General features: G+C 43.5%; 1 long non-coding RNA gene across 2 annotated transcripts in view; it reads right to left on the bottom strand.

The window, feature by feature from the left end:
- Positions 1-210: 210 nt before the first annotated feature.
- The window catches only part of LOC108386815 (uncharacterized), a 28128-nt gene continuing 6097 nt past the window's right edge, over positions 211-22241 (bottom strand). For both annotated transcript variants that reach the window (XR_001850642.3, XR_001850643.3), the window contains exons 2-4: positions 21519-21592; positions 17778-17826; positions 211-1916 (exon numbers count right to left, since the gene is read on the bottom strand). This is a non-coding gene — a long non-coding RNA (uncharacterized lncRNA). The remainder of the gene's footprint in view (positions 1917-17777; positions 17827-21518; positions 21593-22241) is intronic.

Genomic DNA, 22241 nt, shown 5'->3' with positions numbered 1-22241 from the left:
GCGCGCGGGCTGGGCGTGGCTGGCTCCCAGCCTCCCCAGGCCACCGGTGGCTGCCTCCTCCGCTGCGACCTGCAGGCGGAAGGCCGTGGCTTTATTTACACAAAGAACAGCCGGTGGAAGCTGACCTTGTATGGAGGACAGGCTGGCGGGCGCGGCCCGTCGCTGGGGGAGGCAGACAGAGGCCTGATAAGAATCTGTGAATAAATAAATACGTGAATGAAAGAATGCAGTGAAATGCCTTCCTAGGATCACAGAAACATGATCCAAAGGCAGCTTTCGGGATCCTCCCCCAGGCCCCATCCTATCTGATAGTTTGGCTAACAGAGCCTCTAATGATCCGCGAGTTATAACCAGGCCACGCCTCCTGCCACCCAAACCTCGCTGTCCCCAGGGTCGCCTGTGGGTCGCGACTTCCCCGGCTAGGGGGTGAGATCTGGATCCTGGAGAAGGGAAAGGTAACTGCGCTTTATGTGCACCTACTATGTGCTAGGCACTGTTCCTATGTTACTTGACTGACTTCTTGCACCACGCTTTGAGATGGTATTCCCACTTTTTCATCAGGGGAAACTTCGTCTCAGATAGGCAAAGTCCCAAGAACACAAAAGCCCCAGGTGGTACAGCTGGGATTCCAATGCAACTCTGAGGGATCTTCCCACCCAAACGCGCAGCCAGAGGCGAAAGGATAAGGTTCAACCTGCGTGGGTGTGACGTCAGGAGAGGCGCACGATTACCCTGCTGTTGCTCTGCACCGCCCCTTCCCTCATTTTCCTTCACCTTCCCACTGGATGTCCACAGCCTCTTCTAGTTCTACCTGTCAGCTGATTCGCTACTGGCCCTCCTGTTTGCCTAATTTAGCAACCGGATGTCGCACGCCCGGTGACCGCTGACCTAGAGCCCCTAGTCCTATCATTATCAAATCCAGGGCCGCCCTGGAGGACATACAGGTGCGCCCAGGGCACACATTTCTCCAGCCTCCGCCAGAGTCACAGGACTACATCCGGTCCTGAAGTAATGGAAACTGGTCCAGCAGCCCCTTTCCGGGCAGGGCCCCGCCCACGCCCACCCCGCAGAGGCCCTGAACTGGTTTCTTCACTTTCTCTGGCCCAGCTCCTGCCCAGGGCAAGGAAGGAAACTGCTTTCTCAATGTGCCTGAGGACTGTTCTGATTCTCATGCGACTTGTCAACCATCCATCAGCCAGGTGGGCCCAGCTAAGCCACCAAGACATATAGTGGCTTGCACAACTGAGATCTACCAGCAAACCCTTAGGTTTCCTCATGTGACAGGTGGGCATTGTGCTGTGCACTCAGCCCACCAGCATCAGGTCCCATGGAGAAGTTGGGCAGGAATGGATAGGCCACCCTAGCCCTCCAAGTCCATCCAGCAGTCCAGGGGTATGGAAGGACAGTGTCAGGCTTGGCCCAGGGCTGACACACTGACCTTTCTCTGGACCTCTGCCAGCTTGTGCTCCATGACCTTTGAGGACTTTCCCATAAGTCCCAGCTCCCTTGCTTTAGACCTCTCGGCCAAGAGGAAAGCTTGGACAGAAGATCCACACAGTGACAGAAGACATTTATTCACAAATATTTGTGGAGCGCCAGATGGGTAACAGGTCATTTTAATATGGAACAAGGAACCATTTCCCCTAGTGCATCTGGGAATTTGGGGAGTGGGGTGGAGAGGCATTAGGAAAGACTTTCTCAGACTTCAAACACTGCCCCTTTCCTTCCTTTTTCCACCTTTCTTCATACATTTCTGGAGTACCTGCATCATGCTAAGAGCTCAGGGAGCAGTTGGTGGTTTTTAAGAGACAGCAGGTCATGGTGTCATGGTGTAGTGGTTAATATGCCGGGGCTCTGGCCACTTATAATGTGCCCTGGAGTGACTGCATAATTTCTCTGAACTTCAGCTTCTTTGTCTGTAAAATAGAGATAATGTTAATACCAGCTTCATGAAACAAGGCCTAGCCCAAGGTGGGCATTAATGTGTAGAAGCTACCATATTATTCTGTTGTGGTACACACACTTCTGATCCTCACAACAACCCTATGTGGTTGGCAGCACAGGTAACCACATACCCATTTTACAGATGAAGAAGCTACCACGGACAAATTACCATCTATTGTAATTTTCCAAGACCAGGAAGAGTGACCTCCAGAAACAGGGGTGGTATTATGACCTTCACCTGCCCTCTCTGAACTGATGACTGCTTGAGACTGCACTGTCTGGGGAACTTCCTTTGACCTAAATCCTGTCGGCTAGACCCCAACAGCAGCCAGAAAACCCAACAGCCACACCCTCAGCATTTTTGCTCCAACTTGTACTTCATGCCAGGGGGTTTCTCTTTCAAATAATATGTTCAAGAAGGGGGAAAATATATGCTAATAGGACAACTACTATATGTCAGACAATACACCAGGCATGAGCACATAGGTTACTTCATCTTATGTGGGCAGGAAAGGAGGAGGAGGAGCAGAAAGAGGAGGAAAGAATCAACTTATTCCAACTGCCCCCTCTTTATAATATAACTTGACACATGAATAACTCCTAAAAATGCAAATGTGATGATATTACTCCAACTCCCTTGCTTAAAATCTCTCAGTGGTCTCCCACTACCTTTATATCAAGTCCACACTGTGGAAAGGCCACATTATCTCATCTGTGCCCACTTATCTCCTGGCCTTTGCACATGCAATTTCTTCTTCCTGGAGTGCCTTCGCAGCTTCTTACTTCCTCTCCTACTTTTACTTGGTTAAATATTATTCCTCCTTCAGGTCTTGGTTTTGTATGTAACCTCCTCCAGGAAACCTTCCTTGTCCACTCAGACAGGGCTAGGCCTGTCTACATTCTATTGTAAGTTTCTGTTTAATGGTCTGTTCATCTAGATGGTGAGCTCCTTAGGGACAGGAATATGTCCTCAGCACCAAGCATAAGATGGCTCATAATAGGCATTCAATAAAATGTTTTCTGGATGGATAAAAAAAGATTGAGTATGAAACATATTCCCATTTAACAGAGTAGAAAAGCAAGTCTCAAAGATGGCAAAATGTCTATGTAAGGTCAGACAGCTGGTTTAATGCGTGAGTTAAGCCAGAGCAAAATCCCTCTAAATCCACTCAATCTTGTCTTATTATTTCACTAACATTGAAAACCCTTCTAAGTTTTCTCACTGAAGTTGTTCCTAGCACTTTCAATATTACACAGAAAGAGGTCCCAAGACCTGATAATGTAATCATTATAAATACCACTCATCAAGTCTACAGTTAGTCCAAGATACTGAATTTTGGTGCCTGAGACATATCACTGCTAATGACATCTTAGAGAGGCCAACACATTGTGGTGTCTATTTAACAGATGAGGAAGCTGGTTCAGAGAGGTTATGTGTCCCAGATTTGCTCCACAGCCTTCAAACCCAAATTAGTCGCCAACTCTTAAGCCCAGGTACTTCCCACCTCCCCAGGCAGCCTCCTGATCATTGCATTGGGGCCAACTTGCTTGGGGCCTTCAGCTCCAACTGGGTCCCAGTTCTCTCTTGACTGGGTAGAGATGAGAGTCCATAACTTCTCAGGATCCTCCAGGCTTGGCCCCAGTGTCACACTACTCTGGCATTTTTCTTATGGCTGCTTTTCGCTTCTCCGCTTGGATTCTAGTATCTGCACCAGTTCCACCTCTGGGGGAATGACAGGGCATGGGAAGCCATCCCTGTTCCTTGTTCCCAGCAAATGGTCCCCTTGATAACCAGGAAGGCAGGGGCAGATCCTTTCATTCTCCAGTGTCTCAACAAATTATTTAGCAAGGGCACACACCCTTGGCCCGAGCTCCCACCTTTCCTGACTCCTCAGAACTGTTCCCCAACTCTAGGGCCCCCCCAAGGGCTTCCTTAGGTGCTTGCATTGATTTATTTGTTCAGTGAATATTTGGGCATTTATTACATGTCCAGCATAGCTCTTTTAGCTAACAGCCTTCTCCTTGGAGCTCTGGCACTTCTTCAACTACCTGAGATGGGAAAGTTCCCCTGAATCGTCTGTAATAGACTAGAAGGTCCAGGAGGGCAGGGGCTACAGCTGTTTTGTTTGTCACTCTGCACCCTTCACCTACAGCTGTGCCTAACATGTGGGAGGAATTTATTAAATATTTGTTTAATGTCTGAATAGCTAAATATTAAAAACTCATTCATCTCTTAAAAGTTGCTTCTAATCCTCCACTTAGAGATAGAAATTGTGACCTGTTGGAGTCAAAAAGGACCATAGAGGGAAAAAAAAAAAAACGCTATTCTAATCCCTTCATTTTATAGCAAGGAAGACCCAGAGAAAGAAGACATAGAGTTTAGGGCAGAATCTGAAGTACAACCCAGGCCCCCTGACTTTTCCCAACCACTTTGTTGGGTAAAAACACCATAAAAATGTTAAGCTCAGCTCTAGACTCTCCCTCTCCTCCAATTTCAGATTATTGGCATTTCTGCAATAATTATGAAAAAAAAGTGAAGTGGTTTATGCTGTGTTGGGACTCTGCTCCAAAATCCTAAATGTAGTCTCATTTAATTCTGTTGTGAATTACAGCAGCCCCCTGGAGATGGGACAGGGCAGAGAGAGCATTACTATTGCCAAATAGCAGAAGAGAAAATTGGGACTCAAGAGAGCTGAAGTGACGTCTACTCAAAGTCACACCGCCGGAATCTCAGGCTTTCCCCATCACAGCCCATGCTAAGAGCTCATTCTCCCCGTCTCTCTCCCTACTATTCCTTGCTTTTATGAGCCTTAAAAGAGATTTAAAAGAACAGGCCCTAAGGTTGCAAAGACCTTCATCTTTATCATTCATTCTACTTTCGGTAAGTTTGGTCAAGTTGTCTTCCCAGTGCAAAAAATGAAGACCTTTCAGGTACTCAAAACTTTTACCTACTCTTAAAAAGGGCTGGTGGCCCAAATACCTGTCTCAGAGGCCAGATATTCTCAAATGATACTGAGGACATCTACCTGCTATGGTAGCACTGGGTGAGTGGGGACCAGGGATCTTTGGGAGACTACCATAACTTATCTGAAATCTTTGGGACTCCACGCACACCAGGTTTCTAACCACATCAGGTTTCATCCAAATCACAGTTCCTTCCCTGTCATTGCTAATTTCACCTCAGCAGCCACATACTGGCTGGTTTTATATGTAACCTCCTCCAGGAAACATACTGTGGTGACAGCAGGGGAAGATCTTTAAAGGAGGCCAGGTGCCTCAGGAAAAAGAGGAGAAAAAAGACCACATGAGTGAGGGTGGCCATGTTGTACCCTTCTGACATCATACCCAAGTGACCTGGGAAAAGATTTTTAATACTAGGATGCAGCAGCTCAGTTACTCAGGAACAAAAAAATAAAGCATTTCTTTTCCTGAAAGAGCAGGTCAGCATGCCAACATCCCGGTTCACGAGTAAGAGATAATTTACAACTTTATTGAAGACTAAAATGTCCTACCAATAACAAAAATGCCAGTGTGGCCTGTTTGGACAGCACTGGGTGACAGTCCCAGCTCTGATCCACACCAGCTGGGTGATCCTGAGAAGATGGCCCCACCTTCCTGAATCTGTCTCCCGGGCTGCACAGCTGCGCTCACAGTGTCCCCTTGGCGAGATCTGTGGGAAGTAAGTGGTGTCACAGATGTAAAGCACCGAGCACCATGGCTGACACATGATAGGTGCTGGACAATTATTAGTCCCTTTTCTTCAAAAGAATGGGTGTGGGGGGGTGAATTGTGCTTTGGAAACAGAATACTCAAAGAAAAACCAAGAGAGGCCCCCCAGTGAAGTAAAGTTCCAGCAGGGCCAAACAGCCATTCCCCAGTCGTTTGTTCAAGGACCAGCCCTCACCTGTTGTGACTGGCCTCCCATACAGTGGGCTTCTGTGCTTCCTTTCCTGTTCTCCTTGAACCAGGCCATGCCAGCAAAAATGCATTTAGTCACACAAAATGCAATCATTACAACTCACCCAGCAGGCACATCAACATGCCTGTTGACATGTGCACACAAATACTAAAAACTCATGCACTGCAATGCAGCTTGATAAAATACATGGCTCCCTTCCACATGTATTCAGTGAAATGCTAGCGCAGAGAAGAAAGAGCAGGAGCTTTGGGGCTGTGTGAATGTGGGTTCATAGCTGTTTCCTTCTTTTAATAGTGGTATGATGTAGAGAAAGTCACTGGAAATCTGTCCCCTCATCTGAAAGATGGTGATTACAATTCTTAGCTTTTGGTCTTCATGCAAGGATCATATAAGACAACACATATAAATGAATGGTCTGATATGCTATAGATATTCATTGCAGAAATGCCAATAATCTGAAATGGGAGGAGAGGGACAATCTAGTGCTAAGCTCACTTTCTTTATGGAGTTTTACCTAGTAAAGTGGTCTCATCTGTTTCTCAAATCCTTTGGGGCTTTTTGCCTCCTAACGGTAAGTTCTTGACCTCAGCTGACTTTGCTCTCTTATAGATCTGTTTTCATTTTGCCTCAACAATTGAGTGAGCAAACCATCGAGTATGAATGCCATTTTTCCCTTCTGTGTCCCCCCTAACCTCCCCAACCAGGATCCCCAATGCCCAGTGCAGAGCTGGGGAGAGCAGATCCTCAGTGAAGGCTGGGAAAGGAGAATTGAATTTGTCTTCCTCTGCAAACCTCCTGCCATGGCCTTAAATCCCTGCCCTCTTTTCTTGGCCTCTTTGAACCTGGTGAGTAGCAAGGGCAGGGACAAAGAAAGGTGCAGGAGTGACACTCAGATCTGATATTTTGGAATGGGAAACAAAGAGAAAACATGCTGCAAAAAGAGAAATTCTCCCCCACCTGCTCATTTATCTGAAAAAATGTCAGGTGGAAAAGGAAGAAAATTAGGCACATTAGTCCAGATCTGAAACAGATCAGAATTTGAGAATAATGTCAGCAACTATTTTGCATGATGCAGAAAGCTTTTCCCAGCTTTGTTGCATTCCTATTTCACCTTCACACCACCTTGGTGAGGTAGATGCTTTTAGCCCATTTTACAGATGGTAAAATGGAGAATAAGAGAAGTGTGAGACCTAAGGCCACAAAGCAGGGAAATACCAATCATGGGGCTCAAAACTTGAGTCCTCCTACTCCAGATCCCAGGTACTTCCTGTTAGCAGGAGAGAGAGAGGAATTCTTAATCATTGGCCCATCTCCAACTCTCCTCTATTCTGTCTCTACTCTGACAATCCATACATCCAAACAACCAAAGTACACACAGGGCTGGTCATCAAGCCACACTCTTATGCACTTTTCTCTGTATGTTATAATTATTTTTTTAAAAAAGGACATAATAAATACAATCCAAAAATCTACTGGAAAATCCCTTCTCACTTAAGGCTTTCTCTAACTTACTTTTAATATGCAAATCTAGTCATGTCATTTCTCCCCCTAAAATCTCTTTGTGGCTCTCTGCGTGGCTTATAGCACCCTACACGATCTGACCCTTTGCCTGCCTGTCCAGCCCACTGCCCCTTACTTTGTGCAGGACTCACAGAGGCCAGGCTTTCTTTCCTCTGTTCCCTCTTCCTAGAACTCTTCCCCCCTTGGGTGTGGCTGTCTCCTACCCCCTCACCCTTCAGGCCTCAGGTGAGATAATCTTTCCTCCAGGAAGTCTCTCTGACCTCTGGATTCCAGGGTTGCAACCCAGACCTGCTAAACCCCCACAGCATCAGAGCCCACCTCTAGCACAGCCCTCCCCTAGTAGCAGAGCTGGAAATGTCTGCTACTCAGCCCGCCCTGCAGTCTGTGAACTCCTTGAAGGCAAGGACTGTGCCTTGCCATTTCTACTTCACAGCACCCAGCTCAGCAGGTATTCAGCAAATGTTTCTGGATCAAAGAATGAATGAATCAACTCCCTACCCACCTTCCAGTAGGGTTCGTTTTACTCTTTGCTTGAAACTCTGGTTGCTCAGTTGTGTGTGCTCTGTCCCTGTCCCTAATCTAAAACTCCTGGAGGGCACTATAGTAGGTTGAATTGTGTCCCCTAGAAAGATAAATCCAACCCTCTGTACTTGGAAATATGACCCTATTTGGAAATAGGGTTTTTGCAGATATAATTAGAGGTCTCAAGATGACATCGTTTTGGATTTAGGGTGAACCCTAAACCCAATGACTAGCATCCTTATAACAGAAAGAAGAGGGAGATTTCAGACTGAGACATCCAGAGAGAAAGGCCCCGGGAAGATTGTGGCACAGATGGGACCAGCCCAGGGACACCAGGGACCAGCAAGAGCTGGAAGAGGCAAGGAATGGATTCCCCCTTACGGCCTTCAGAGAGACAGCGGCCCTGCTGACACCTTGATTTGGGGTGTTTTGGCCTCCAGAACTGTGTGAGAATAAATTCCTACTGTTTGAAGCCGCCAAATGAGTGACCTTTGTTACAGAAGCCCTAGGAAACCGATACGGGCAGGAACGCTGCCTCTCACTGCATGATGTCCCACCCACTTGCCCCAGAATCTTCAACCTCACCTTGCAAAGTAGGACCTCCATGAAAGCCTCAAGGTAGTGGTTCTGAAAGGCTTTGCCTCTATTTTTAGCTGGGTTGTCTAAACTCCCTAAAGGTTGACCAAAGCCAAAGTCAGGTTATCAAAACACCAGTTGTGCAAATCTGTCAGCAGGGAAGCCACCAAGTTGTACTCCATGCTTGCTGTGGGCTAGCCACTCGACCCCCAGTGCCTCATTTAGCTGCCTTTCATTCCACACGTGTTACTGAGCACCTGTTCCCAAGGCCCATCCTAGAGAAGAGGAAGCTGAGGCTCCCAGAGGTGAGGTAACCACTTGAGATCTCACGTGAATAGGTGGTGGTTTTAGGACTGGAGCCCTGGCCTCCTGGTGCTCTTTCTCACTTTACCAAGCTACCACACTTCATGAGGAACAGAAGCAGGCCAGGGTGGGGGGAGGGAAGGAGAGACCAGGAGGAGGCGAGTGATGAAGTGCTCGCAGACTGCGTGTGTGTGTTTCTATAGTCTAGGAACAGTTAGGTTATCACACCTCTAACTTCCAGTTTGTTGTGGTGGTGCTAAATTTAACCTTGAGTAATGTTTACCTGTGATCCATATGTATATCTATGAGCACAATTACTCATACCATAAAGCTGTTGGGGGAATTCTAGATGACATTGGCACAAAGTGCAGGCACGAAAGCAGGTACTTTGCTGCCCCAGGTGAAACAGCATTCATCCCGAAGACACATGTGTGAGGGCAGTGGGTCCGTAAACCTAATTCTTCTCCTTATAGCTCATCCCCTGGTTTGGGTAAGATAAGCGGTCTATGAACCATCCAGGCCTGGAATCACCTGAAGCATTGAAGCAGGTTCTTCCCTGACATCTCATAGAGGTACTACCACTTCAACACACATTCGTGTATTCAGCAAATATGTATTGAGCACCTGCTAGGTACCTGGTCCAGAAGGCACAGCAGAAAATACAAAGTCTGCTCTTATAAAGCTTTTGTTCTACTGAGGGGGAAAGGGATGATAAAAAGCAAATGAATGAACATGTATCAGTGATAAGTGAGAATAAAAATAAAATGGAGGACTGAGAGTGACTGAAGGTACTATTTTATGTCATCAAGGAAGGACTTCCCATAAGGTGACATGTGGGCAGAGGCCTAAGGAAGTGAGAATAAAGTCTGTGGATATTCAAAGGGAAAAGGAACGCAAGTATAAAACTGCAAAGCTAGCATGTACTCGAAAGGTGCAGCTAACAGCTAGGAGGCCTCTGAGGCTGGAGCAGAGCGAGTTAGAGAGAGAGCGCTAGAAAGCCAGGTTAGAGAATTTGCCAGAAAACAGTTCACACAGAGCCTTATGAGCCACAGTGAGGGCTGCAGACTGCTCTGTGTCATGAGAAGTGACTAGAGGAAGTGGCACAGAATACGAGGCAAGGTCTGGTTCAGTCTACGAAAGTATAGCCCATACAGAGAACAAAGCACAGAGGACCAGATGGAGGCGGGCAGCCCAGGGGGTGGTTAGCTGCAACTATCCAGGGGACAGATGACCCTGGATGGGGGTGTTGAGTCATAGCAGATTAGAGATGACTGAAAAAGAGGAAGAAGGGAAAGAAAGGGGAAGAAAGAAAAAGGGTGCAAAGGAGAAAATAAAAGCAGAGTATGAGAGAAAAGAATGTGTTTTACACATCAAATAAGAATTCAGGCCTCAATTACCGAATGTCAGACTCTGCGACAGGAAAAGGGAAATGGATACCTCCAATGTGCTAACCTCTGGTCTTCATATGTCCCACCTCATCTATGACAATTGTTTGAGGTAGGAATAATGAGCCTCTGTCTTACAGGTGAGGAATCTGAGACCCAGGAAATTTAACTTTTCCAAGTCACACTGCCAATATGGAAGTGTTGGAATCAGAATCAAGGGATTGTCTAAATCCAAAGCCTACTCTTTCCAAACCTCATTCTGGCTGAGTACAGAGAAATGGATACACAAAGTCCCTGTTCTCCAAAACCTCCCTGACTCACAACAACCCCATGAAGTCAGAACTGTTATTAGATCAATTTTTACAAATGAGAAAGTTGATGCCCAGAGAGGTTAGGTGACTTGCTCGAGTCACAAATGCTGGGAAGTGACAGAGGCAAGATTCAGACCCTGTTCTAGTCACAAATATCTTGACCACTACTTTGTGTCATTGTATAATGTAGCTGTTTTGAACTTTAATAAAATATATTTTTAAACTTCATTTTCAAATAGATGGTAGGTAAGAAAGGAACCAAGTCACCTAAGCCCACCAGTTTGCCAAGACTTCCTGAAGAACACACACATACATTTATTAGCATGCATACATACACATATAGATATGGACACACCCATACAGTGCCTGCATATGCAACATTCCAAAGTCAACTACTTCCTAAATTAGCCTGCGTTATCTGGGTCTCTGAGGAAGTTAAGTCACTTACCCAATTATGCTGAATCCCCAAAGCCATCTTGTCCATTGCCAAGAAGTACAGAGTTGTAGCCTTCAAAGTACTTCTTAAAAAGTCAACTGAAACACTTTGTTAACATTTCTTTGAGAAGCTCAGGGAAGAGGTGAGTGTAGGAAGGTTGAAATGTGAAATATTCAATAGAGGACTCTCAAAACATTGACTCCCAGTGCCTTGCTTCTCTGGAAATACAGACTCGGTCTCACTAGTGTATAATTCAGTTCCAAGCATCAGAAGCAAGCCTCTTGAGAGGGACATGTATAGAGATGAAATCTGACCTCTGACTCTCCTGAGTTCTAAGCCCATCTCCACCTCTTCATCACTATGTGACCCCAAGGAGGTGACTGGTTCCCTTGTAAACAAAATAAGGAAAATGTAATACCTACTTTTGAGCTGTCATGAGGATTATAAAAGATCCCTTAAATAAAGTGTCAAGTACACAGTTGATGATGGAGGGCAAAGTTCAGAGACTTGACCTTTCCTCTACAAGTTAGAGTCGCTAACTCCAACCAATAAAGCCTATCATTACTACCTTTGGCCAACACAGAAAGGAGTTTTACAAAAACAGATATTTTCATGCAGACAGGCAGGCCCAGGAATCATTACCACGTTCCTAGGCATTGTTCAGCCACCCACCTAGGCCCAGAGTGGGCAGCAATTAATGTAATTAGTGCAGTGATGAGTGTCCTCTGCAACCATGAACAGCTCACCCCTGCAGAACCTGAAAGACTTGCTGCTCCCACGAGGCTCCTGACCCTGAAGGTCCACTTGGGGAGTGGTATAGTATACCTTAGTGGAAAGAGACTGGCTTTGAGTCAGATGGAGCCAGACATAAATCCTGTCTTTGCTAATTCCTAGCATTGTGACTGAAGGCAAGCTGTGTCACCATTCTGAGCCTTCGTGTTCTTATCTATAAAATGGGTTAATAATATTTTCACAGAGTTGTTATAGTTGTTATCATCATCATCATCGTCATGGCAAAAACCCCAAACTAGGCTGGTGATGAATTGACAAAAAGGTGGGACATAAACATCACTGGTACTTAGAACTGAAATAGCCCATTTCTCTGTCTCTGGTTAAATTCAGAGCATGCAGCACTGATCTGATTGGCATAAGGGAAACCACTAGAGTTTGGGATACAAATATTGGCACCAGAAAAAAAGGGAAAGGAAGTACTCCTTCATTTGATTAATTATTTAAAATAATATTATAAATAATTGCAAGTGCTATCAGCAGTACTACATCTTACATAAAACAAAAGTGCCACCACATCTGGCAGTTGGCAATAAAAGCAGAAAACCTGCTTATAACTTTGGATCTAGCAATTCCACCTTAAGAATTAATACCCTCACAAAAGAAGTAAAATAATCCAAGGGTTATTATGTGTGTGAATGTGTATGGTGAGATTCTTGATAATCATTAAGAATTAACTAATTTATTCCACAGTTGCTGAGTGCATACTTTGTCACTACAGGGACAAAGACCTTCAGTGTGGGTAGATACACACACACACACACACACACACACACACAGAGTTAGGATCACTGAAATGAAGGCTCTGAAAAGGTCTGTAACATAGAGTGAATCAAGAGGGAGCGATCAATGGGAAACTGCTAAGCGAAACTGAAGCATAATGTCTGAGACACAGGGAACCATGTGGATTCCTGGGAACATGCATATGAAATGGTGTTAAATGAAAAGAAACAAAGAAAAAAGAAAAATAACTACAAGACTCAGAGAATGTCAGAGCTAGAAAGGACCTCAATGAACATCCAGTTCAGTAGTTCTCAACTCTTTTCATGGAGTCCTTGTGACAAGTGAGGCTCACATATCCTAATAATATAGGCAGAGAAAAATTAAGTTCTGGGTAATAATAACAAAAATTCCCAGCTGCTAGCTGTCACTCTCCTCTTTTCTCTCCCTCTTGAGAAAGCTTTTCAGTATGACAAGGACTGAAGATGAAACTATTAGAGGAATAACCTTGAATCCACTCTACCATGTTTAAAAAAATGGAGTTTGGGAGTCCACTACAGTTGAAAACCAGCAGTCTGGCCCACACCTTCATGTTACTGGTGAAGAAGCTGAGGTCCCAAGTGATCTGTCTACCCTGTCATGCTAACACATAACTTCTTGCTCAATTGGTATTTGTTGAATGAGCATTCATGAATGAATAGGCAAATTAGATGATGTGACCAAGGTAACCTGAACTGTATGTGGCTGGTAACATATACTGGTTAAAATTTAGGGATTGGGACTGAATTTAGACTATGGTGAATAGATATGTATATTCATTATGTTTCTTTTCTTTAATTTGCTCAAATGTAACCTAAATATTAAAACAATCACTCAGCAGACATGGTGGTAGAGATGGAGCCACAGTAACAGCCTGGAAGGACATGATGCTCTAGGATCCTCAGAATGTGGATGGTACCAGTCTCCAGTGTTGGAAGGCCACCACTGAGGACTTCCCATATAGTAGACACTTTAACTGACCAACTGGGAGCAAAGGATATTTTAACAAAATTGACCAAGTGCAGAGCTATAGGGGAAAAGTCCTCAGTACCTGATCACTGGTGATGGCTCTCTCCTCTGCCAGGAATGCCCTTCCCATGTTACCCTTCTCTGCCTCCGTCAGCATTCATATCCTTTATATCATAGCCCCTCTTCAGAGAAGCCCTTTGTGATGATCCTCTTTAAGAAGGTCCCCACTGTTACTCTCCTTTAACACCAGAAGCACACAGATCTTTTTGGTTCCTGGGCTCAGTCAAGTCGGCGAACATTTACATTGTCTACTAGCTACACTGTAACCAGTTCCAAGTTATAGGCAATTCCCACCCAGATCTTTTCACCAAAATACTTGTTGCTTACTGTGATTTTATATTAACTTATTTATTATCTATATAGCAACTCTTATACTGGTAATTAGAGTTAATATTTATTGGGCACTTACTGGATCAGGTACAATTTAAAATACTTTACATATCAATTCATTTAACATTCATAACAACCCGCTGAAATAGGTTCTATTATGAGCCTTGTCTTACAGCTGACAGTATGGAGATTCAGGGAGGAATGGTCAAGTTCATGTGGCAAGTAAAAGACAGAGGCAGATATCAGATCCAGGCAGCCTGGCTCCAGCCACTAAGCACTTAACCTCTAGGCATCACAGAAGCACCTTGGGGTTAGGTGCTTCATGTCTCTTTTGCCCAACACTTCATCCCCAGGACCCTGTATAGTGTGTGGTATGGGATAAGCACTCAATAAATATTTGTTGAAAGGAAAGGGGGAAGGAAGGAAGAGAGGGAGGGAAGGAGAGAACGAAGGAAATGGGGAGGCAGGGAGGGCTGAGGGCTGAGGAGGGCGATATGCTGCTAGCCCTGCTGTGGCCTTCCTGAGGATGAAGTAGGGTCGGGACCCACACAGGAGTCCCTGCCTCCCGTGGGAGCCACGGAGATGCTGGCGATGGAGCTGACTGAGGCACCGGCCTTGCCCTGGCTGAGGGCCTTCCTTTCACCTCCAGGGCCCAGGGCTCTTCCCTGCCGACAAAAGGAGGTTCCCCCACGAGCAAGCATCTGCTCCAGGGCCCCTGTGTGGGGCCTCTGAGCACACCCATGGATGTGACAGCCCTCCCTCAAGGAGCTCACAAGCTAGAGGAACAGGAGCCCTGACACCAAGGACAGGAGGAGGAAGTAGACAAGTCAGACTGGAAAGGGAGGGAAGAAGGCACAGCGGGAAGGACTCGTGTTTCTGAATGAATTCTGCTTCTGGGAGTCTCTGCTAGTTCTGTTCAGGAAGCTTGGGATAGGGACAGAGGTTCCTGGCTGAGAGGTCCATCCTCCCACCTCTTCTACATATAGGGACTTCTCTGCTCTAATACATATACTGCCACACATGTTACTGGAAGACAGACTGGTAACCAGAGGAATGAGAGCTGTAGACCATGCAAGTTGCTTTGTTTCATGTTGATTTTTCCCAGGATGATATTGTTTTGGGCCCTGAGGAGCAGCAGCCGAGCAAACCACCACCACACTAACAGAGTGAAATGCAGCTGCCTCAGGGGCTTATGGCCTGGGAGCCTGGACAGGATGCCCTTTCACCCTCCATCCTCCTGCTGGGCTGTTTGCCTATGTGCTCTCTTGAAAGAGCTCACTGCACAGTGCACCCCTGTGTTTGAGCATTTCTTCTTGCCTCCAGAACTCAGCAGCCTCATCCCTTTCTTAGGCCTTCCATCAGTTTTAAGGTCAAGTCCTATATTTGCTGTAGTGTGTGTGTGTTATTCATTTAGTCAAAATTCAACAGGTCTTTCTAGCTCTATTATATTTATGAGGATAGGTATAGTTTTAGCATTGTGGTTACAATATTGCACAGGTTTTCAATAGTCTGACTTAACCCTATTTTTGCAAAAAGCCTTTTATTTTTAATGTACAGCTCTGAAGAACAGTGTTCAGAAATTTCCAAGCTATGTGTATAATGAGTTATATGTCACATTACAGCAGAAAAGCCTGTATCAGTGCACCAAAGGCTTTCCCAGTAGTTATTATGGCATTTCCTTACCTAAATTCTTTCAGATAGGTATAAATGGTGACACACACTCATTTTCAGATGAGGAAACTCAGGCTTAGAGATCTTAAGTGACTTATCTAAAGGAGATGAAATAGGATTTGAATCCAAGTCTTCAACTCCAAGTCCATTTACTCAGTTTTCATTGCACCCACAACACTCAGCACTTTTCCCAGCACATGTTAGGCAATACAGCCGTAAGTTATTCTGGAATACAGATCATTCATCTAACAACAGACAGAGTCCATGAATGCCATTTTGGAAAAAAAATCGAAAAGGAAGAAGATAACTAAATTTTCTGAGCTCTGTTATGAGCCAGGAACGACATTAAATTCTTGTTAAATACACCCCCCACACACACAAGCTGAGATGGCCATTGTTCCATTTTATGGATGAGAAACTGATGTTCAACAATTTAAGAAAATTGCCAAAGATGACACTGCTGGGCCGGGAATGAGCTGCGATTTGAACCTGTCTTCCTGATTTCAAAGCCCGTGCTTTCCAACTACATCAGTGGAGAATGCCTCTCACTTGTAGAATACGAGAATACTTTCAGTGGTATGTAGACAAATCTATTTATTTTAATGACTATGCATTTATTTTTATAGCAGTCTAAATGTTTATGGCAAGAAATACTTTTCATTGTAATGTAGCATCTCCTATAAAAATATCTTTAAGTTTTAAAAGAGTGAATCTACTTAAAAGATATAAAATAAATTAATTTTAGATATGTAAGTGGCACAGCAAAATGGAAAAAAATGACGGGTAAATAACTGAAACCTGAGAAACACAACTCTTAATCCTACCAAATGAAGTCCTTAATAAAACATTTTCTTTATGCAGTTGATTCCCATGAGCTATATCAGTAGACATTTTCTAAATTACCTAGAACAGAAAGGAAATTAAAATAGGTGTGATTCCCAGGCCAGTGTTCTAAGGAATTTTAACATACTACTCTTGATTTCAGTGTCTGTCCCAGCTGGTGTTTCTTCATAGGGCTCAGAGGTAGCTGGCTTAAGAAATGCTTAGGTTCTCTTAAGACAGAGGAAGGAGTAGAAAAAAGAGGCTTAATAAATTTTTTAAAGACAGACATGGAATTTTCAGGGCTTAGGGAATATTCCCAAATGATCTATATGATTGATGTTTGTGTTATGCAGATAAACAAAGTAAAAGGACCTGGGCCCACTCAAGACACCTGGGTTCCCATCCCATCTTGGCCACTCACTTACCCTATCACTCAGGTAAGTGATAGCTGGGGCCTCACTGTCCCACTAGCTAAATGAAGGAATTTTTATTTCTATAACCATTTTCCAGCAATGTGAGACACACCAAATCAAGAATGACTGTAACTGGCAAAAGCAGCTGTGCATCTAAGTTGGAAGGCAACTGCCTACCATGGGTACCAAAGTCCTTCCAGTTCTAACAGCCTGTGATTTCATGATTTACATTCCTCGGATTGCAGATGGCCACACAAGTAGCAGTGATGCATACAGAGGGCCATTAAACAGTCTCTGAATTATGCTTAGAATGTCACACCACAGGCAGCAGAAGCCAAGCTGGGGTAAACTCCTCCCTGTCTGACTAGGCAATGAGTACTCTGGCTAAGTAAAAGCCCATGTCAATATCACTGTGCTCATTATCATTGTAGATAAGGGAGCTTGTATTGTCAAGAAATGCATAATGTGATTTTGCAATATACTTTTGAACATAATTTAAACTACCCCTGGTAAGTGCTCACTTTTTCTCACCTTACGGTTATTGCTTCACTAAGAAAGCAATGAATATTTACTGTAGATTGTTATACAGCAAATATTCACTCCCCACTTCCACAACCTCCATGACTTCCTAAGCACCACTGATTTTGGACTTGGCCGGGTAACTTGCTTCAGCTAATAGAATGTGGGCAAAAATGACAACATACCAGTTTCAAGCCTAGGCCTAAAAAAACTTGCCATGTTTCCATTTGTCCCAACCTCTTCCATGAGAAGAACAGATCCCTGTTAGATTTTGCCTCTTTAAGATGGGCTCTGGAATGAGACACATGGGGCAGATCTGAATTTGACCTTCAGCCCTGTTTCTCCAGGATGCACGTGAATACACCCCACCCTGCACCAGAGACAGCAGTTCCTGAAAGAGCCATCATCGCTACTTAGAAAACTGTCAAGGAGGCAGATGCAGTGGAGGGGAAGCCTTAAGAAAACGGTGCCACCTCAGCTTGACCTGCAGGCTGATAAGGAGAAAATAAAATGCTTCACATTACCTACCACTCAGATTTCCTGGTGATTGTTTCACAACAGCAGCTGACTGATCCACCTATTGTGACAAGAAAAAATTTACAGAAATCATATGTTCTTAAAAGTCAATATATATCGCTAATCCCATCCCCAAGTAAGGTAGCTGTTACTAAAACCATGATTTGTAGTTTTGCACTTTCTCTGGATTTTCCAAGGATCAAATGAGCCAATACTCATGTGAATATATTTAATTTGCTCAATTAAATGAGCAAATAGTCAAAAAAATGAAGTGTAAAAAGCACTTCACACAATGATGGGCATATAAACACTCATTAAATATGAGCTGCTTTTATTAGTGTTCTCCTGCAAACAAATATACTCAGATATAGGGTTTTTTTTAATAAATATAAAAGTAAGACTATGCTATACACATTACTCTACAACTTGCTTTCTTCATGTAGTGCTACATCATGGGCTTTTCTCCAAGTCATCTCAACCTTTTAAGGGCCATTACTTAGCTTTCAAAATGGCTACAAGCTATTTCATGGTTTGAATATAGTAAATGTAGTTTACTTATTTCCATTTTGCAGATAAAGAAAAGAGAGGTAAAAAGATGTTGTCAAAATATTTGCTGCCCCTCCCTATTAAGCCCTGTAACACACTTTGGCCAATCAAAAGTGAGTGGAAGTGGCATGGGGGCAAAGTTTTCAGAGCTATCCCATGGGGTCACCTATATTCCCAGTGACACACACCAGTATTTGAGACATGGGGGCTCAAAGTAGAGCTAAGGCCTAAATCAGGATGGAAATGTAACGTGCATGAAATAACCTCTTGCTGTTTTAAGCCTCTGAGATTTGGAGAGCATTTAGAGAATGCTAATATACTGTTTCAAGACATTCAAGCGCTTGGGTGTTCATAACAAATATTCATCATCTCTGGCCTGGCTGAGCACCAACTACCACCATGCTAGTCTATCACATTGTGGGCTGACAGAATAATGGGAAACAATCTCCTCCCTAACTTCATTTAAAAAAAATATCAATAGCCCTCTCCCCTACTGCCAAATCACAAGGCAAAGAGCATGACAGCAGCACAGAGAAGTCTAATGACACAGCCTGGTAGGTTGAGGACCATCCTTCATGTGTGGGAAGCCTCTCAGCTTGGTCAGGATCATGAGAACGTTGACCCAGTTTCTCCAGGTTGACACAGACATGCAACACAGTGCTAAAGCTGGTGGTTCCAAGAAAAGCCATCATTGCTACCTAGAAAACTGCAGGGAAGGAAGGTGCAGTGGAGAGAAAGCAGACTGAATGGTGCCTTAGGAAAGCTAATTCCAGCTTCACTGGGTGTCAGCTCCGGACTTCAGTTTGTTCAAAGGACTGCTGGGGGGATTCAGTGAGGGACAGCTGGCACAGTCTAACAAAACTAATGAGAAGAAATATTTATTTTAATTTTTTAAGTGTAATAATACATGTTCATTTTAGAAAGTTTTTAAACTAACAGAGAAGCATAAGGAGGAAAATGGAAATTAACCAAATATCAGAACTGTTGACACCTTTGTGGTCTGTCAGTCATATTTCTTCCTGGGTAAAGGCCTCCACGTATTACAGTACAAAGCCTTCATAAGCATTTATTAAGTATGTGCATATATATATATATTACAAGTTCCTCCTCTCATCTTCATCCTGTCCATTCTTCCTCTCCTGGTTACCTTTTGGGCTCTCCAAACATACCCCATATGCAAGCCTCTGTACATGTATTCCCTCTTCCTAGTCACTCTCTCTCTCTCCACTATCCTTTGGCTTCTCCTGCTCAGCCGTGAGGTTTCAATTTATTCATCAACTCCTTAGAGGATAATTCTCTGAACACTAACCTTGTCAGATGTCCCTTCCACGTGCAGAGAACTTCCTGTCCTGCCTTCCATAGCACTATTATACTAGCCTCACCTCACCTCCTTATTACCTATTTTCCTTGCTATTCCCCCCAACTTGTGGGCAGGTACCATAGCTTTTGTTCATCAATGTTTACCAGTAGCTGGCCCACAGTAAACACTCAAAAATTGTTGAACAAATGACTAACATTTAATAATTTGAGCTACCTGTATTTCTTCTGAAATCTCCCAAATGCCTAGCGTTTCTTAATAAATATCCACTGAATGATTAAATATAGAAAAGGATGTAAGAAATGGCAACAAGTCTCATGAAGTTTATAAATTAGAGAGGAAGAAAACATTACCAACAGTTTTGTGGAAGCATCAGTGTGTAACTAGGTGCTATGTCCTTCTGCCTCCTTCACTAATTCTCTTCAAAGAGAAAAGGACAGAACAAAATCCCTAACTTCAAGTCCACATTATTCTCTCATTGAGGGTATCCTGCAGCACCAGTTGGAATAAGACAATGGCAGCTTTGACATATATATTTCAAAATCTTAGTGGTTCAACACAATAAAGTTGATCTCTCATTCAGGCAAAGTCTAATGTGAACATTTCTGGCCAGTAGGCAATTTTCCATATGGTCATTCAGAGAGCTAGGCTCTTTGCATCTGTGGCACTGCCCTCTACAAACCTTACATTTAACCAGAAGATGGGAAAAGAGAGTTTTATGAGCCATCATAAGAACGCATTGCATTCACCTCCTCTGCAATGGCTAAAACTCAGCCATGTGGCCACATCTAATTATAAAAGATGCTAGGAAATGTAGTTTAGCTGTAGACACAGGAGGAAAAGAAGAAAGAATTTGGTGAATACTTGGTAGTTCTTCTGCTACAAGTAATAAGGGAGTACCCAATCTTAAGTGATTCTAAGTACAAGTAGTTTTGATTTATGGATATTGAAAACACTTGTTTTGTTGATAGAAGACTGTCCATCTAACTAACATTGGACATAAGAAAATATCATCCCAGGTTTGCAAATTTTGAGAGCAAAAAAAAGAGTTAGTTCCAGAATTGAGAAACCACTAATGTTGGAGACCACTCAAAAATAAATAACTTCTAAAAGACAATATTTAACGATGGTTTTTATGAACTTTGAAAATAATGATTTCTCCAAGTTACTATGGGTTCATTAGGAAATATCATAAACTAACCCAGCATAATGTATGGCACATAGTAGACAATAAATATGTATTGAACAGATTCCACTTTTTAGGGCAACTATCCCACTGATAAGGAACTGTAACTTGAGAAATTTCTTCTATAAATACAGTAGAGTTTTCCTCTCTAATGTCTAATCATTACTCTCACTCTGACCTCAAAATCTTCTAAATAATAAGTCAGTTCCCCTATGTAACAGTAGCGCAACAATTTGGAGACTTCTGTATATGCTTTCGTGGTCTTTTATTTCCCTCCCTAGGTAAATATTCAGAGTTTCTTCATACTTCTGCATCGGACATAGTTTCCAGCTTCTTGACATTTGGCCTACCTCTGAGATCTCTTTGATGGGTCAAAATCACTTTCTACAATTTTATGTCCACAATGTTCCCAATGAGGTCAAACCAGCAGTATTCAGTAGAATGATCACTCCCAGCTCTGAGTATCACTGGAAGTATTTAAGTACTAAAGATGCTGCCAAAGGAATTCCTGAATTGGGGAAAGGGAAAGACTTGAAAGATGACTTGTAAGGACCCTTGCCACTTTATGATTTTGTAAGTTTTGTGGAAGTTCTCAGTGCTGAAAAGACGTCACCAAAAGGGTAATGCTGTGCACAACAATTACACATTCCTTCTTGACACAAACCTAGTCCATCCATGCTGTCCAACAATGCAATTCACTTACTTCCTTGTATTTCGATTTTCTTCATTTCTACTTTATTCAGTTGTTATGTGAATGCATATATCCAAGCTGACAACCTGAAAAAAAAAAAACAAGTGGGGTGTGAGAATAAGAATGGAATATCTCAGAATTGAAAACCAGTCTCAAGCAAAGGAGAACTAATTTTATAACAAAGGCTTATTGAGTACCGTCTATGTGCCACGCACCATGCTAAATGCCATGGATACAATGAGGACCAAAAGATATGCCTGTCCTTTCTTCTTGACACTTGCCCTCTGGCTGGCAAGACAGATCTTCAAAAAACAAAATCCATTATATGAAGAGATATGGAAGAGCAAAGTAAGATAAAGTCTATTATTAGGAGGAAATCTTCATTTCCCTGGCTTCAAGTTTCCATGAGGGGATGTTCAGTAAAGTAATCCACTTGTCCCCTTCCTCCATCCTTGTTTACTCCCATGAGAAGAGGAGTAAGTTACCTGATTACTGAGTTCAGAAGAAAGCCCGGGCATCCCCATTTCAGCCACTTGCTCTCTCTTTTCAGAACCAATTTGTCCAGAGTCTATACACATTCATTGTCCATTTGGAAGAGGCCTGCAAATGCCCACCTTTGCCAGGGACCAGTGAGTAAGTTTAATTCAGGGTGAAGCATTAGGAAATCCACTGTGGTCTCTTGTCTGCCATGCTTTTCAATCTACCCTTTATCAGCTATCCGTTGACATTGCCATC

The sequence above is a fragment of the Manis javanica genome, chromosome 4 (assembly GCF_040802235.1).
Source record: "Manis javanica isolate MJ-LG chromosome 4, MJ_LKY, whole genome shotgun sequence".
NCBI classification, from domain to species: Eukaryota; Metazoa; Chordata; class Mammalia; order Pholidota; family Manidae; genus Manis; species Manis javanica.
This window is presented reverse-complemented; position numbering and strand designations above follow the sequence as displayed.